Genomic DNA, 20,947 nt, shown 5'->3' with positions numbered 1-20,947 from the left:
CCCTTGGATTTTATGTAGGATGAGCTGTCAACAAATATCTAAAACATCAACAAAAAATGATTGAATAATAGTTGAAAAATATCTATTTCACAAGCTAAATTGAGTTTATTTCCCCTACACTATTTATTTGGATTGTTATGACAGAATATATGTTATGTTTGTAAATAAGTTTGGAAAAGACTTAAATAGGCCTAGCATGTTGTCCAAACCAATTGACATATATAAAGTCAATTACATCTGTTGAAATTGAAAATGAAATTAAACTATAGGTCCTCTGCGCCATACAGAAAATGACGCCTGGTCTTTTTTCATGTATCTAACGTGCTTGGTTAGTTTGTGTGAAAGCCATATTGGCATCTCAGCACGAATTTCTTCAGGGTGATATCACAGTAAAACGTTATTTTGACAGAATTTACATTGTAAAGAAAACGCCGGCCATTTTTATTTATCTTTTCTTTGGTAAGAACATATTATAAATTAGTAGTTGTATGAGGCCTTTAAAGTACGCGCCTTTTCGAGGTAGATAATCTTCATTGAGTCTAAAAATAGAAACATAGTTACTTGCTTACCGGCCCTTTGTTATTGTATATATTTAATCTATGTGTAGATGACATTTCAAGTAGGTGTGGATATGTTGATTTTCAACTTACAGATGTCTGGATTTTAGAAACGTATACCCAAAAATGGTTTGTTTCGATGATGATTTCATCCACGGCTCAACAAGGCAAATTTACTGATATAGTTGTTTGTTTCACATTCCTACGTTGTAAGGTAGGATTATTGCATGTGTTTGTTTGTATATTAGTGCCCATATTTCATCCTTAAATTTTGACATTTTCAAGTACAAACCTTATATTAACCAGTCTAGTTTTCTCAAAACATCTCTACATTTGCTTTACAATCAGGTTTTTTACACAATGTTACAAATGGCTGTACACGGTTACTTGTGGTTACCAATGACAATAATTTGCATGAAGGAAACTATGAACGAAAAGTGGTGAAAGGTTAACCAGTGGCAACAATTAGCATTCATTGCTACCACTTGGTAGTCAACAGCTGGGTATTAAAGTGAAATTTGTACGATAGCCGATATCGGCCATGTCAAAATACACTTAAGCAACTCAATTTTGTCAGAGGTTACTTGACATATGTTGTCAGCATCAACAAAAGCAGTTGTGACAAAAAAATGGTCAAATTATGCTTTGCTTTCGGTGGTTTTTGAAAAGTGTTGGCATTTGCAGTTGTGCCAACCATTTGAGACCTTATCGACGTGAATCATAGGATATGTATAGAACAGTGCATATTATTGGGGCAAACACAGTAGCATACATTCTAGAATTCTCAAATAAATCATATCGGGGACTGTTGCTTTAGATGGATCAATGTGTTTAAATCTTCTTCTGCTTCAGTAGTGTGTACAGTAACGGGACACCCAATTGGGATGTTAAGGGCGAAGACAGAGCGGTTCTGAAGGTTGTATCTGCAAGCCTTGTGCTTTTGGTTTTCTGATGATTCTAAAGCATTTCTTACCAATGCAAATAGCCCGAATTTCGGATATTGATTTGCTCTCATGTGAAAAAAACCATTTTACTAAATTGCAACGGTGAGATTGTTCAGATTGTTATCATCAAATTAATACATAAAGAATATAGTTGCACATATTTGTACATTTCTACAACATATTTGAAGATATCTTCAATTAAATCGAACCTATTTTTAATTATTTGCGCTTCTCTAGTAAATTAAATATATGAACAATTGTTTTCTTATGGTATTTTGTGTCCTTACATACATATCAATAAATAAAGTGCAGTAGAGGGTGTCACATATTAATCAACACAAACATACACACAATAGAAAAATTGTGTTGATTAGATAAATAGCCAGCCAGTCATCTCGGCACTTAAATGAGACATTCTCCTGATCCACACATAATGTAAAATACTTTAATTATTTATATTTATTGAAATTCACATAGCGCATAAACATCAAATCACAACATGATTACATCAATGCCACGAATTGCTTCAATACATTCATGGAACATTTTTGATTCATAACTTAGTCACATTAGTTATAGATATATAAGCTTTTTGTTATATTTGTGGAAAGGTTTTTCTTTGCTGTAAAAGTAGTACACACCACTGGCTACAGTTGGTTGAATCTATTAATTTCGTAAAATTTAAAAAAGTTGTATCACTGTCCATTATGTAAACATATGGATTTTTCTTGGGCAGACATGGAACATCTTATTGTATATCATTGTATAGTTGACAGCATATTAGATTGCACCTCCTGATGATTGAAGATTGCAAGTCTTTCCTCATGACGTCCTGTCGGGGGCCTGGACTATCGTCCTGTCCCTACAGCCAGTGGTAGACACCTGGAGTGAAACATTGCAAAGTACCGTCTATGAGATCTTGGTATGTTCTTTTACGGTAGCTCTCCACTTCAATGTTGTCTTGTAATGATGTTGGAGAACTATGCCCTGTTCTGAGTCGTGCATTAAACATTACACTATATTTTAGATGGTACTGATATAAGACACATACTATTTTTCATTCTGAACCCGTTTGTGTATTTGATTTATTACAACCTTGTTGCGTTCTATACATTGTAGGTACTCTACTTAGTTCAAAATCGAAAGTACAATGGCAGTAATACCTACATGCATATTTGGTGTTGAGGGTTTCTCCAGATCATGAGATGCCAGCGGAGGTTCAACGGATAGAAATGATGCCAATTTGGGCTTTCAGGTAGCTACCACCGATAATTAGTTTTTACATTACGATACCCTGGGGTCATGCCGTCATGACGTATCATGAAATTAAGGTCAGTTTGGAGGCCTTCCTGAGATAATTAGTGGTCTCATTTCGACAAATCTATTTGTTATTTTTTAATCGTTTCTTCAAACTAGGCTGTCATGTAAAACTGACCTAAATGAAAATCGCACATAATTGATAAAAAAAGTCGCAGTAACCTTCCTCAAAAGTGACTAACAACAAAAAAAAACAAGGAGGAAAAGTTGGCATCTAATTATGTTTTCTTTGTGTACTAGTAATGAACTATGGTGCCTCTTAGATAATTCAATTAGATTGTTCGAAGAATGTGAATGTGATCCGTGAAAGTTTACATAAATGGTAGTGTATAATATTGTGAATATATTAAAGAAAATATTTAACCAACATAGGATTATATGCAAATCAAATCCATGGAGCCTTGATCTCAAGTACATTGGCATCGAGAAAATCATAACTGCCAATGCATTGGAATATGCATGGAGAATATAAATTAAGACAGGGAGGACACAAACTAAAGAAAATATGAATCTTCATCTTGGATATTAAAAATAATGCATGTGATTCTAACCTTAAAGACTAAAGAATGGCATTGGCATATATCCTTTTGCACAATTAAAGACAGAAGGCTAGTAATCAAACGATTTAGTATACTAGTTTCTGAGATATTACCATACATATCACGAGTAGTATTATAAGTACGTAAACATTCTACTCAAAGATTATTGTAAAAGGACCTCCGACCAAATGAGTGTGTAATGTGCATGTCAGGGAGTGGTTATGCATCTTATTATGTTAGCCAAAATATCCACCAGTACTATTGCAGAATATGATCTTCTTATTTGTACACCTACGTTTAAGCAATCTGCATCTTCAATATAGACTGTTTTAAACTTGCTATTTATTCCCAATTAAAATTGAACAAGGATTAGTACAAGTTATTACAACCTAGCATTGCTTCCCCTCGTCATACATTTACAATAACATAACAATAGGCATAAACATGAAGCAGATATAATATTTGTATAATAATAATATACAACACTTGATATACCGCCCTATCTAGCTAACATTAGCCACTCTAAAGCGCTTTACAGTACATAGATATACAGTTAATACAATTAGCATGTACATTAACTAATTCATTTTTTTGAGGAATTCGCAGGAGCTGCCTTATCAGGCGCTAACTACTAGTCCTATGCCACCTGGCTAATATCTCCCTATTTGTGTATGCCTGCGTGTGTGCTCGAGATGTATTGTGTTCTGTTTTGTAGTGGAACCGTGCTTCCAACGGCATCTTTTATAGTGCTACCTCACTTGCATGCTACAGCACAGATACCACAACATCCATCCCAGACCATTTTATACTCCACCTGGGTTGTTGGAGTTGTGTAAGCAGGAGAAAAACACTTTCTCTGATATTCCATGCGTACGACGACTCCGAGGATCAAACCCCGGCCGTCTGCGTGGAAGGCCGAAATGTTAACCACTAGACCAATCCGCCATAAACACAATAAAAAACACCATTCAAAATATATTGATGGATTTGCTAAAATGATGGACATGTCTAAAACGTAAGTATTAAGGTGCTCTGGTAGGTCTGAACTGCCAAACAAAAGAAGCTGTAAATTTAACTCTATACATTATTTAGCTAAGGCATTCAAATTTTGAAACATTGCCAAAAAGGTGACACTCAAAGAAAAGGTAAAAGCCAATCTGACAAGATTCACTCTATAATGGTCATATTTAAGGGAACAGCACTAGTTCAACTTCCGTTCTCCAAAACTGAAGTAGATATGTGGGGTTGTTGTAAATTTAATGCAAGATAGATTTTGAATAATTAATGGAAGGCAACGATCGTACTGATAGATCTAACGAATTCCAGCTACGAAGAGTGGGAGGTATCTATTTTGGTCGCTTTCGTGTTCCGACTTCACTCCAAAGCCCTCTTGTTCAAACATGTGTTGATCATCGCCGCAATCTGTTGGACTTTGAGTTTCTATTCAGATTGACCTTCATCTAAAGTTTTTAATCATAATTACGGTTGACATTTAAGGCTCTTTGCACAAACGTCATGTTCATACCAACCTGTATTTATTCATTTATGTGCACATTGAGATGCTTATCTTCTTGCTTAATATATAATGGTGATTATACGCCTTTTTTGCTTAACAGTTACAACTAATTCTATTGTAAACATATTATTATTATTATTACGTTTTCGTTTGTCGTATTGATATCGGTAAAATTGTATTTTTCAACACCTTTCCCCCTCATATCAGAGACCTTAAATCTCATGTCCCCATTTGTAAGTTTCATTTGTTTTTGTGTGAGTCATATTCTATATTTTCCAGAAAGTCTTTCATATACGTTTGTTCAAGTTATATTTTAGGTCAGGAAAACGAGACTCGAGAGGTTCCATTGATCGACGGAATTCCTCAGAGTGTTTTGGTTTGGTTTTATCATTAATAATAATAATTATTGTGTGATGATATTTTTATGACAAGTGAATTATTTCATATATGTTATGATTATTGTATAACTTACTATACATTGTAAACTATAATTTTTAATTTTATTTGAGCTATTGTAAAGTAAATACTTATCTTAAGGTAAAACACAGACATTCACTTTTAACTGATAAAGACGTACAATGATAATTTAAGACAAGTGAGATAAAGAATTATTGTATTGGACATAGAGTATTATAAATTATAAGGAGTTATCGAATTTTATCTCATTTGGTTTATTGTGAAGTATAATTGTCTTATTTATGGAAAGTTTGTTGTATGATGTACATAATGTAACAATGTATTCTTATAGTGTCTCATAAGCCGAGTTCGGCTGGGCATCATATTGTAACGTACTCTAATGTTTTAAATGTCATTATTTAAACTGTGATATGTTATTATGTAAATGATGCCTGACACTGAAATAAAGTATCGGTTGATTGATTAATACCAATTTTGAATACTATGGTTGGTGTCTTCGGAGCTGTATTTTAGAGCGGTAGCATAATAAAGTCGACCTCAGAGCCGTGCTATGAGGCAAATACGCCAACATACCGCCTACAACACACATACAGACATGCACGTATATTTACATTTGCATGGCATTGTCACTATATAGCCTCTTTGAAAGCTGTGTCGTTGATGGTACTTTAAGTAGGGCTCCGTGTAAGAATCATGCAATGAGTGATACATGGGGGTCAACAGATCATGACCAAATTTGGTATGTTAACTTGACTTCAATCAAGATTGATGAAAACATATTTATTTCTGTTGCCAGGACACATTGGTTGCCATGGCAACCAAATGTTAGATTGTGGGTTCTGGTTTAGATAAATAGGCATAAATAACTGCATCTTAAATATTCTTTTAGAAACAATAAATCAAAAGCAGACAAGTTGTAATGATATATTTATTCATTCACAGATATAATCTACCACAATAAAAGAAAATAAAGAGAAGTTTCAAATCCTTTATTATTAAGACCTCCGTATCGAAATGGGGTACAACACCATTTTCTTAATATTGGAGTTTTCTTCATTTTTACCAATTTTTAAGATAATTTGTTTCACAAAACCCCACGAGTTAAACCATAATATGTATATACACATTAAAGAATACTTACTAAAGTTCTTTCAGAAATTAAAAATAAAATAAAATTACCATGCCGCACGAGACATAATTACCATGCCGCACGAGACACAATTCTTAGCGTATTATTTACAACACTGACCGGAACTACAATATCCAATGTAAATAAACATTACGGCTGCTGAAATATCGCTGGGCATTGGGAGATTTGATAATGTCATTGTAAATTTATGTGCAAAATAAAAAAATAAGATAAAAAACACTTTTATTACAACGAATACAAGACCAAGGTCTGCAATATCGTACAAAATGCACATCGGTTGACATCACCAATGCCGGCAATGGAAACAATTTTAACGCTCATGCAATTTATCAGAAATATCGTCTGTTACACTGCACTGATCAACAGGGGTTCGTTATAAATGTCTGAAATACACATATTCTATAGACCTACTGACACATATGTTACAGACCTACTGATATGAGTCACAGCACACATAAACATTCGTCATTTCAGACATTTGTAACGAACCTGTGCTCCGTCGCAAGATCACTCACTTCAAACGCTATCAGTTTCACGCGTCTCGGATCCACGGTTCCTCAGTTTCAGACGACATGTCAAATAACGATGCTGTTATAGAATCTACCGACTGTTGTCGGGTTCCCATACAATCAACAAATACATTCACGCCTGGATTCTTCACAAAATGAGCAAAGAGAAAAGTTCGAATTAACTTCCAAAAATAACTCCCTCGTGGAGGTCAAGGTCCCATTCACGGTGTTCACTGTATTTATCCATGCGCGAAATTTGTTCCGGGGGAAAATCGAAACAATTTCAAATCTAACTTTCAGCTCAGATTTCTATTGAAAAACTGGAATCACCCTATAGACATATCATACGCAATTGTATTGATACTAAATTGTGGAATAAATTTGAAGTGTTTGTTAACATGTCAAAGTACTACTTTGTTTGCCAATCAGCACGCGACAATACGCTGTTCAAACTATTGAACGAAATTGTGTGGACTGTCGATAAGGCGGGCATTTTTAATTTTAATTATAAATTATAAGTTAAAAAAGAACATAAGAGGCAGAGAAAACGTAAATATAAGTATTGAACTGTTTTTGTATGATATTTATTATCTATTTGAATGACGCGCATTATGATTTGTTTGCTTGCAAAGCTGTGTCATTCAAATAGATCATAAATATCATACAAAAACAGTTCAATGCTTAAATACATTACACATAGGGGCAAGTCCTTAAATGACCTTAACTGTAAATAGGACGGTAAACAAAATAAAACCTTAACCATTTTTGTCTCCTTATAAACACTTCACCGTCACTGATTTCATTTTAAATTACATATGATTTCATTGACTATTGCACACTAATGAATAAAAAGCAAAAACAAAACTAATTAAACACATAAAACAAATATTACGTTGCCATATTTGATCGCACCCAGCCTTCAATACATTCTGGGACTCTTTACTCCTATACATGTAGACCCACCGCTTGTGTACACACACTTATGTACTGATTCTAAAAATACAAACAGTAAATTACATGAGGTATCATATACCCACTTTTGTATTAGCAGTAGATCATTATATATGTATAACCCTTCACACACTTACATTTACATAGTAATAGCTAATAAGGGCATATATGTGGACATGTATAGTATGTGTACGTTGAGTCACAGATGTGTATCGCGTGATTAAATTCGGGCCTTATCAGCTATTCTTTCATTTAACACACACCTATTTTTATCATTTAGTGTCCTTCGAAGGACAATGAAATGAATTACCTGAACAGTATGAATTGAGAACGAAATATTATGAACTTGAACTATTATATCGTACAGAAAAAAACAATCCTGTAATTTACGTTTAAAAATCTTCTCGTTCATATACCAAAGTCCCAACAATTGAACATGTATATACAGGTGTTTACTATTTAGCAAATGACTAAGAAGATATATAATTATAGTGACGTAACCGAGTTTCTTTTATATCGCGAATAAAACAACAAACAATCGACAAAAGGGCTCACCAATGTCTGTCATTTTTTAAGGGCCACGGTACTGTTATAGATTCGTTTTGTTAGAGTCGTATAGTGACGTAATATCACCAAAAGAATAGATATGCCTACATATATATTTACATATCAACATATATGCACATTAAATATATATATATATATATAAATAGAACAAAAGACAGAGATAGCGTCTCTAGGCCTTTCTCGGATCGATTCCCCGTTCATCAGGAGACTCTTTGAAAACAGGCATTATTAGGTCATAGTTGTTTACACAAGAAAGTATGACGTAATCAATAATGCAAAGTCATTATGATGTCACAGAAGGCATACACGTAAATCCATGACGTCAACAACAATACAAGCTAAATTGTGACGTTACATTACTTAGACAAATGCATAACTTTATGATCTTACCAACAATAAAAAATACGGGAGATACAAATTGTTTCATTTACGGCAACAATAAAATATTAACAATAATATTTAAAGCACAGCAATTGCTTAAAGCATGACACGTTGAACTTAATGTGAACTATTCAGACTGGGTTTCAACAGTTTCATTAACTCCTTAACTTCCCTCTTTATCACATCAGATGAATGCATTTGGTAAATAGGGAACACTTTGAAGTTATTGTTAGAACAGTTATGAATATGTTTGTTCACTTGTAAAAATCTAAGGTCATCATGGATTGTTTGTTGCTTGCGAAGAGTCATTCTTTGACGTAGTTCACGCCCAGTTTGGCCAATATGAAATTCCAAACATTTTACACAAACTATAGCATATATAACATTCTTCGACTACAATTCAAACTAGAACGTACAGTGAATTTAAATCCATTTTTGAAAACAAAAGTAGAACCTTCAATAATTATTTTACATGTTCCACATCTGGGCGAATTACATTTAGACACAATAAGTTCAGCTTATATATATATATATATTTGGGTCAAGGAAATAAGTATCAACGGTAAATAACCAAATAACACTGGATCATTGCAACGTATGTGTGTAGGATAGGAATTACTTAAAAACATATGGAGCAAGGAGGTCATTACAACAGTCTAGACAATTTGATGCTGCCAAGTGTTCGGAGAAATCCGCTCCTTTATCGAGACGCAGAAAAATACAGTATCAATACAAAATAGAAATATATTATGTGCACATTGCAATGATTGTCTGCTTGCTTAAATGTATAACAGTGATTTGTTTTTGTTTCACATTTATAACTAATATTATTATCCATATGTTGTAAAGCGCTTTAGAGTGATTTTACAAATTATATAGGGCGTTTTATAAATGTTGTATATTATTATTATTATTATTATTATTATTATATTTGGTTTTTATCGCGACACAGAAAAACACAGAACTTCCACATTACATTAATACAAAACAGAAATATATTATAACATACTTCTATTTGTTTTTTTATCGAGACACATAGATACACAGAACTCTCACATACATCAATACAAAAGAAATACATTATAACATACCTCTTTCTAATTGTCTATAAACATAATTATGTTCCTATAGGGAACGCAATAATATTAAGAAACTTTAAAGTCACTCTTTTCCAAGCTTTCGGGCTTAGCCCTTCGTCAGGGATTAAATGTCCCCGGACCTCTATGTCACATCCATCTTGACAAACATGATGATAACTATTGGTACATTGTACATAGTTATCATCATGTTTGTCAAGATGGAGGTATTAAACCTCTTTCTGATTTTATCTTTATGAACTTCATATTGTCTACACTGTTGGGATTACCCTCTTGCCATATACATGTGTTGGTTTTGTTAATAGACTGTAACTCCCTGTCAAAAGGAAATATAGTTAAAGGACGTACCGCCATGTTTGCGTGTATGTTATCTGGTCTAGCAGTCTTTTATCCTCATTTGGGCAAAACACTATTGACAACTATTTTAACAAATGCGTTTAATACCTGTCCATTAGCGTATACTTGTATATTATATATAATAGTTCCCGGAGAGATATGATCGCTGAATGTTTCAGTCGCATTTATTACTACACATTTATTATACAATGACAAAATAATTAATTGCATGTTAAAATGACGTGAAGCTGACGAGGAGGAGACTGTCGTATCCGTTATTTTAATATATCGAGAACGAGGCAAGAACTAATAATACCGAATTATAAAGCACTCAATCAATTTGTCTAAATTAAAATACATGTAACCAGAATCATAGAAACCAGTAAAGTCGGAGGCAAACTTATGTCAATTCCTACATGAATATCGTCTTCTTACAGGACTTTTATTGTGTCCGAGGTTACTGGAGGTGTCCTAGCCTTCACCTTAACAGCAATTCTGGTGTATACCATTGTATACGTGAGGGCTACAGGTCGACTGAAAATATCCCAAAATGATGGAGCTGTCCTTTTGAGTGTTTTGATAAGATGTGTCACCCACATGTATGCAGTTTTCCTGGTTTTGGTCGGGATAGTTGTATCAACATTTCGTACATCGCTACAGTACAGTGTCCATTTATACTACAGTCGTATATTATCTCCATGCAGTGTTTTTTTTGCTATGAGTTATAAAATGACTTTCATAGCTATGAAATATGATTTGAAACAAAAACGTGCTATTCTGATTCATTGTACTTACAGCTACTTAACATCAGTGATCCTCCGATTCCATGTTAATGTATGTACGTTATGTATGTATGTATGTATGTATGTATGTATGTATGTATGTACTTTAAAATGTCGAGTGAACTGGCCCCTGTGATCTGCGAAACATTTCGAATTTATTTTCATTTTACAATGTACTTATGCCCTGCCGCGACACTGCCTTGAACATTTATTGCTATTGCCAATCCATCCATTTCGGGTCACTTGGCTTCATTTTCTGTCAACGCTCCTTTAAGTTTGCAATAGTACTGACTAGCTAATGAGTGATAGTGATGCCTTGTTTCGCGGATCTCGTTTAGGGTAGAAATTAAATCTCTTGAAATGTCTTCTCTGTTGTGTGAATCTTTGTCTTTTTAAACTTTATTATATTGAGGTAAACATCACTTTTTTATTATACTGCTATATATGTCCTTATTCTAGATGTATGTACGGATGTATGTGTATATATTCTCCTAGCGTACTCCTCCATTATCTCATTCCAAGTGCATTGTTCTATCCTCCTGATCCATCTATTGATCATCATGTTCTCCAACCTTTTGACTACCTTACTTTTCATTTTTAGCACGACCCCTTCCCTTCACAACGTTCACCCCATTATAAATATACTTTTCCTCAAATACTACACTGCATTATACTTTGCTACTCAAAACTCTGCTGTTGGTCTTAGTACGATATGGTTCACTATTCACCCTATCCGGATGCGATTTCTCATGTTTCTCCAAAGACTATTCTCTGTAACTTGGATGCCGATCTGCCCTAATTTGTATTGTATCCGGATAGGCCTTTTTTACAATCGTTGTTATTCTGTATTTTGTAACCATACATGTATGTCTGGAGCTATGCTTGTAGACATCTTATTTATACTTTATGTATTACCGCTATTGGCGAATGTCTTACTTACTCCGATTAAGGTACAAACAATTTTTACTGATATGAATGTACCTAATGAAGTTAAGAGTGTTGTATCTCTCTCTACCACGCTATGTATCACTTTGTCAATAATTAGATTTTTGCTCCTTCTCTCTGGTGATGTTGAGAGTAACCCTGGGCCAAGTGAGTCTGAATCAGATCTTTCCTCGGTTTCATCATGTTCTTCTAATTTTACAACTTTATTTAATGACGCCAACTATTCTTTCGTGTACCTGAATGTCCTAAGTTTGAAACAAAAACTTGATATTCTTTTCAGTGAACTACATAATATAACTATCCTGTCCTTTACCGAAACGTGGCTTAGTCCTGACGAGATAACTTCTGATTTTGACTTTCCTGGTTTTGCACCCCCTTATTGTTACTGCAGACCCAATAGGCAAGGAGGAGGAGTGGCAGTATATGTAAGCAATGAAATTTCCTCTAAACGTCGACCCGACCTAGAGTTACCCTCAGTTGAGTGCGTATGGTTGCAGCTAAATATTTCTGGAAGGTCCATTTTATATGGGACTTTCTATAGGCCCCCCGATGCACCAGTTTCTTCCTGGGATTACATTGCCCATTCTATAGATCTTGCTTTCAGTACCGGAATTTCTAATATAATTGTAACTGGTGACTTCAATGCAAATTTACTAAGTGACACTAATCACTGTCTACACCTATGTAATTTACTACATACTTTAAATCTTACCCAAAGCGTTGCCAGTCCTACTTTCTTCACTGAATCGTCTTCCTCCCTTTTAGATATAATTTGCGCAAGTGATCCTTCTTTAGTAAACATGTGTCATGTCGGTGAAAATTTCCTCGATCAGCCTATTAGATATCATTGTCCCGTGTATGGCACTATTAACATTTCAAAACCCCTAAAATCCAGTTTTAAACGTAAGGTATGGCTATATGACCTAGGCAACTACGACGAATATCGTGACAGACTTTCTAAAGTTGACTGGGACAGCACTTTCGACATCAACGACATAGACAAAAGTACAGAGCAATTTACACGTTATTTACTTACAATTGCAACTGAGTACATACCTAATAAAGATATACTTGTAAGAGCGAATGATGCTGCTTGGATGAATAGTGCAATTAGAAAATTGATTCGTAAACGGAAGTATATACACCGCAAAGCTAAACGGTCACAGAATACTGACGACTGGTCGAATTTCAGGAAAGCTCGTAACATGTGTATAAATGCCATTCGTAAATTCAAACGTGATTATTTAAAAAAAAATATGTACAAAGCTTAACCATACTAATACCAGTAGCAAAGAATGGTGGAAGATTGTTAATCGTCTTATGTCTAACTCAAGCAAAAAAAAACCGCATATTCCTCCTATTTCCGATAACGGTAACTTTATACACGACGACTTAGACAAAGCCAATGCCTTTAACACTTTCTTCAGCTCACATTCTAATATTAACGACACTAATGTTGACCCTCCTGAACTACACAAATCCCATAATCATACTCTTTCTGACATTGTCATATCCCGCCAAGATGTTCTTGACGTAATACATTCTCTTGACTGCAAAAAAGCTGTTGGTCCTGACCTCATAAACCCTCGTCTAATCAAAGAAGCAGCCGAAGTTCTTAGTTATCCACTTCAAACATTATTTAACCACTCTCTTACTACTTATAAGTTCCCGTCGCAATGGAAGAGGGCGTATGTTAGTCCCGTGAACAAAAAAGATGATCCATCTGTTCTCGGAAATTACCGTCCTATCTCTCTTTTGTCTATCATAGGTAAAATGATGGAAAGGTGTATATATAAATATGTTTATAACTATTTAACTGACAAGTCCCTACTTTCATCTTGTCAGTCGGGATTCAGATCCGGTGATTCCACTATAAATCAACTTGTATCTATTTCTAACGATATATTTTCTGCTTTAGATAAAGGTAAAGAAATTAGAATGGTCTTCTGCGATATTAGTAAGGCTTTCGACCGAGTATGGCATCGTGGCCTTCTTTCTAAACTCCAAAACTTAGGTATCACAGGTAAATTATTTGATTGGTTCTCGAGCTATTTACGTAATCGCTGTCAACATGGGCCGTTTTCGTTTAAACGGTCAAACCGATCGGACCACTGTTGTTCGTTTATCAAATAAGGTCGGACCTAGTAATCTGATGCTGCTTTCAGGCGAGCCTTGAGAAAGCCTTGCAAGGCCTGCATACACATTTGCAGGTCCGCCAGGATTTATACCCGAAATTGTTACATTTATAAACGGTCAAACCGGTTGCTCCGCATAAACGAACAGGCCCATGTTGTCATCAATGGTAAACAATCAAACTTAACTTACATTTCTGCTGGAGTTCCTCAAGGGTCAATTCTAGGTCCATTATTGTTTCTAATTTTTATAAATGACATCGTCGAAGATATTAATTGTATTATAAAGTTGTTTGCTGACGACACGTCTTTATACGTTATAGTGGATTTGCCGGATCTGAGCGCTAATCTCTTGAATGATAATCTAAACAAAATTCATGAATGGTCAAAAACATGGCTTGTCGATTTCAATCCTAGTAAGACAGTGTCAATGACAGTAAGCAGAAAAAATGACAAACCATTTCATCCCCTTTTGTCTATGAACAACAACCCACTAACAGTGGTAACATGCCACAAACACCTTGGTGTCTTTATTTCGTCTAATGGAGGGTGGACTGATCATGTTCAGTATATAATTAACAAAGCTTCAAAAAAAAGAAAATAGGCCTCTTAAGAAAACTGAAATTTACTATTGACAGAAAAACGCTTCAAACTATTTATTTTACTTTTATTCGACCTTTGTTAGAATATGGTGATGTGATATTGGACAATATAACGATAGGCCAAAGCCAACTGCTAGAAAATATTCAACTCGAAGCAGCCAGGATTGTAACTGGGGCTACTAAATTAACAAGTCATGAGAGATTGTATTTAGAAACTAGTTGGGACCCTCTTATTGAAAGAAGACGAAAACATAAAATAACACAACTTCATAAGATTGTTCATGGTCAGTGTCCCTCCTATTTAACTAACATTCTCCCCGCTCGTCATTCTGACATTCATTCCCACGATACTAGAAACGCGAATAAATTCTGTCAAATAAGATGTCGTACTAAACTCTATAAAGATTCTTTTCTACCTTCCTCTGTTGACTTATGGAATGCTCTTCCGGATGACGTTAAGGACAACCCATCACTCACTAACCTTAAGAAGTCCGTGAATGTAGACTATCATCTCAATAATCGTGTTCCTTCCTATTACTACTACTGCAAAAGTAGATTTGGCCAAATTCACCACGCTCGACTGAGGATGAACTGTAGTTCCCTTAAAAATCACTTATTTTTACGTAACTTAGTTGAAAGTCCCATGTGTTCTTGTAACCGTTCTGCTGAAACTACTGAACACTTTCTCCTCTTTTGTCCTAACTTCGAACAATTAAGATTACAATGTTTTAGAAATCTTCCTCATGGGAATAATTTAAATCTACTGCTGTATGTAAAATCCTGATATGCCAGATCAATATACCTTAAATATGTTTGACTCTGTCCAAATATTTATCTGTAACTCGAAACGATTTTAGTGCAAGACTTATTTATGTTATTTTTTTTTTTTTTATTTTTTTTTGGTAATTATTGCGTTTGTTTAAACAATGTACATTGATTTTGAAACCTATGTTGTTCGACAAAACTTGTGACATGCCAGTATGATATTTAGACTTAATGAGTTTTGTTGATACTGAATTGATATAGACTACAACACTCTTGCATTTTGCAGGATATCAGTATACTTTTTGATTGGAATCAACGTAAAGCAATTTAGAGATGTCCAATGTATTTAATGCATCCTTATATAGAGTTCATTAGGCTTACCTCTTCATGAATCACATTCCAACCAGATTCAATTAAGTAATGCAGTTCTTCCCGTTATTCTCTTCATAACCACTTTCTTTCATTTCCTGATGCATCCCCTCCACCCTCCCCCCTGATTTCTTCTTCTTCTCTTTGTCTGTTATACTATCAAAATATATGTAACAGTGCCGTCCCACTGCCGAGTTTATTAATAAGGAGCCGAATTAATATAAGTACTTAGGTACTTGTTTTCGAATCCTCTCTGTTGATTTGTAATATTTTGTCACTGCCATATACTGAATAAAATACTGTTTAAACTAAACTAAATATGACATTTTGATTATATACAAAGTTTCACGTTATTTTCTTGGCAATGTGAAAGCAAAAGATTAATGAAGAAACGTTTAATATGAAATATCGCTGTCGCTTAAGTGTTTCCAATGCATTGATTGTGTAGCGTCAGGGTAGAACAAGTGTACCGTTTTCACGCCACACGCCACAAGATGTCTGGTAGACATCTCATATTGCTACATTTTATCATTTAGTGAGCGGTACATGTTTTGCAAGCTAACGGTTGTAAAAAGTAAGTTATATATATAGTAATGTTTTATTTACCTGCGAATCATTAGTCAAATATTCACACTATTTTCAATTTGACTCAATGAATGTTTCAAAATTCAATAGAATGATATGTAAATCATCGTACATCCTCTGTAAATTATAAATGGTAAAATATAGCTATATTTGGTATCAAAATGATTATAATGGTATGGATACAGCTAACAAATACATGTACCATCTTCAATAAGATTCATCAGTTTGCAAATATGTTATATCAAAGTTTTACTTTTTACACAAACAATGTACTGGTCCCTTTGTAAAGCAATGACTGATTGAGCGATTTGTATCATTTACCTGTACAACGATGTGACGAAATTGTATATTTTTCATACCACTCGACCCCAGATGTTTCGCCTATCGCTAGGGAGCGTATACACACTACATCAAAAAGGAAAACTCAGAACATGAACAGAGACGAGGGGGGACACCAGCTGAGTCATCTGTATGACCCGATACTGACATAACAGGGGAAGGGGGCGATATCTACACCCTACCTGAACCTATATGCTGCAGTGTGTATACGCTCCCTATCGAAAGGCGAAACGTCTCGAATCGAGCGGTATGAAAAATATCCAATTTCGTCACATCGTTGCACAAGTAGTAAATGATACAAATCTCTCACTCAGTCGTAGCTTGACAAAGGGACCAGTCGGTCTTGAAACGTTGCGACACGTTTAACACGTACATTCTTTGTGCAAAAAGTAAAACTTTGGTATCAAATACATGTACCAGGAATGTCTATTTCAGTATATTAACGAATCAGATTAATCAGTATATCTGACGACAGCGTGAAAAGGCAAGGACATCGACCAAAATTTTGCACTGTTTCTGCGACATGGATTGTACAAATGGCTCTCTCATATTTTAGATGCATAATGCGTACGGATGATATAAAATCATCATGGCTAATTTTGATAAAGATCAGAGCCAATTTGTATTTAGTAGCCTTCTTGCAAATCAACTCGTGTAATCTTGCTGCCATCAAATATGGAGATAAATTGAAAAACCTAAATATCATAAATATTAAATGTTGGCACCACAAGTATGTTTATTTTATTTTTACACCAGATGTATATAGTCAATAAATCATGTACAAACTAATGGCTAAATGTGATTGAACAGTATGTACTAAGATATGTTGTTGTGTTTGTGACAGCGGTGTTTCTGCATGCGTCTCTACGAGTACCGAATATAAAGAACAATGTGACGGTGGGAGCGGAGTACATAGGTCTAACCACACAGTCTTTCCTCAATGTTATAAGCACCGTAACCAACAGAAAAGTACTGGTTACGTCGCTAGCGACAGCAATAGCTGTCCTACACTGCATGTTCCATTTCTACACGGGTTTCATGTTAATTCTGACGTGTGCACTGATATTGTTATTTTTCATCTATGGGCCATCAAGAAAGAACGAATCTACCCGTGCGAAAAGCTGTTAGTGCAATGTTGCATTCCTTAACATTGTTTATTATAGGACATGGGCTTGTTTTCAGTTCCCCCACCTTTTAAAATAACATGGGGAGAAGAATGGTGTTAGAAGGATTATATATATAGTCTGTTTCTGAGTAGTATTGGCAGTATTTACCTTATTTACCTGTGTTTTTACCTGGGTTAACCCTTCTATCTAAGGTGGTGTTCTATCTAAGCTGAAAGCTGATCATATTTAATTTAATTATACATCATAAAAGATTTTCAGATTTTTAATAACAAATGTTGAAGTTCAAAATATTTCAATATTAATCATATATAAATTGATATATATATAAACTAATATATCCATTCTGTAGTCCTTGTGCTGCTGATATGACATATGACAATAATAAATATGTTATTTTATTTAGTAATAATTTTGTACTTTAAACATATTATTAAAATAATGATATGAATAGTTATAAAATGAAACTTTTCTTAATTATTATAACATTTAATAAGATGCCTAAATACCTAGTAAGAATGGATATTTGTGACTAAGAGTGTGGTGTTTAACAGTTGATAATTAAACTATAATGAAAAAGAAATTAATCTAAAGTCTAAGATGTTAGAATTTAATAACTTCATTTCCATCCTGTTGACCTAGTAGTGATCACGACGGTCGGCGGACCTATGCTAATTAGTGAGATAACGATGAGTTTTACCATTAAGTCTAAGCACACCTTGAGAACCGGACGATGGACTTTATGAGTACGCGAACGCAGCAGCACATCTCTTACATCTGGGATAGATTACAACAGAAATGTGTGACACTTGACTGTCAGACTGTAGTGTATATTTGCGATAATAACAGTTCTTATTTTTTCCTCGGACATTTTTATTTTTGATGCAACAATCCCACATTATGTTGTATCTCGGCATCATTTGTTTGTGTTTAAATAATAAATTAAATTACTAGTGCCAATTGGAGGGTGAAACAATTCATAAATAGCTTTCAAAATGATGTCTTATCTACAAAGGGAAGCTTTACTGTACAGGGATTTTATGACATGATTCCTTAGAAGATATATCAATTTGTATTTTATCAAAATATCAATAAAAAAATCCATTGATTTGAAAAATATTTCATTATTTAATTAAAGAAAAAAGATCACATTCCTAAATATTAAAAAAAAAGAGAATCTGAACATGGATTTGAACTTGCACGTTTCACTTCTTCTGGTCAAAAGTAAACTGCGTTACACATTCTGCTGCATCGGACATACACTAATATGGAAATACAATCTGTTTTAATCCAAGAAACACCTGTCTCAGTTTTGAGTAACTTGATTTACCATGATTTTCATTATTTTGAGCACTTTCCGAAACAGCCAAAGGATGATTTGTAGTCACTTTCATAGATATAATGAATATGGCTATATTTACAGTATTATATTACAATACCTAATATCTCAGCAGCTCAAAAAATCATATTCAATTGGTTTGATATCTATTCTGTGCATTATCGCTGCTAGAAATTATTTACTCATTTATTAATATTGTTTCCTGTATTCATAAATGCCGACTTGGGGAAATTTGGGCAGTTTTCTGCCATAGTCCTTTAAGTATATATTTTAGCTTGTCTTGTATTTTCAGGCTTAAAAAGTGTAATGTAAATGAAATGTAATGTATACGTATTGATATATTTGACTGTAAACTGTTACTATTTAGCTATTTTTATAGTTTAGTTTAAACATATTGTATTGTCATGCAAATGGTTTGGGCACAAGTTATTAAACTTATATTAAGCCCATTATTGTTATATATCTTTGTTGTACATCATGTAAGTAATGATTGTATCATGTGTATATGATAAACAATATGCAGCAGCCCTTTTGAGGGAATAAGTGTCTATTATTTAATTTTATCAATTTCATACCCCCCCCCCCCATTTTTTTTTATTAAAACATAAAAAATATATATCCAAAATTAATCTAACATATCACGTACACAGAAAAGCTACAAGTCAGACGGGCAACTTTCACACAGGTAAGTTACCTGTGGAGTAAGTATGAAACAGACTATAATTGGTTTGCCATTGTTTTCCTATATCAACACTTTGCTTTGTTCTATAAAAAGTGGGGGAACTGAGCACGAGAACACCCCAGGACATGAAGTAAACACTGATACTGTATGTACGATTGAAGATGGAGTATTATTTAAGGTAGGGTACACTTTATATCATAAATAGGACATGATGTACGATTGATTGGATACTCTTTGTATCATTTTTTTGGCAGTTATATTATTTATAGAAATGGTAATAATTTGAATTTGATTGAACAAAACTCTTTTTAGCTTTTTTACTTTCCTCTAGTGATAACTGTGTGATTGGTTATTCTAAAGTCTATTTTACAGTTAATCCAGTACATAGTCTGTGCCGATCATTATAATTTTACTTTCATCCATTTGATATCATATACACACCGCTATTCTCTACTAAAACCTGGCAATTCAATCAATGACCCCATTGTAAATAAGTTCGTTCTTAACTAACATTTATGGTTAATCGTAGGCGAAGACTTGTAATATAGACATTCTAAGGTACATATGTTATTGTATAATATGTTTTAAAAATGTGTTAGCAACAAACCATGATGGTATCTAATTACAGTGTTCAATTCATATAGATACATTTGTATGTTTATTTTAACTATGAACAGGTAGCTCACTTAAAATCCAGTCATGTAATTTTCAACCTGTGCTAACTGTTTTATAATATTAATATGGGACACTGTGTCTTTTACTTGAATAAAATAATTTGAACCATTAACAGCATTTATTTTGATTATTTAAAACATATTTGTATCCGGATGACAAAACAATGCATCACAGCTAATTCTGAAGTACTGTAGGTAGGGCCAATTCTGACGATGGGTACGAATGACATGCTTATTTAGCCCCTAGATCTTCCGATTTCCCAAGTTCAAATTATGAATTCAAACCATGCTGGTATACTTTGAACATATTTAAATTGGCGATCTCAAG

Source organism: Mizuhopecten yessoensis, unplaced genomic scaffold (assembly GCF_002113885.1).
Source record: "Mizuhopecten yessoensis strain PY_sf001 unplaced genomic scaffold, ASM211388v2 scaffold2329, whole genome shotgun sequence".
NCBI classification, from domain to species: Eukaryota; Metazoa; Mollusca; class Bivalvia; order Pectinida; family Pectinidae; genus Mizuhopecten; species Mizuhopecten yessoensis.
Note: the sequence above shows the minus strand (reverse complement) of the source record.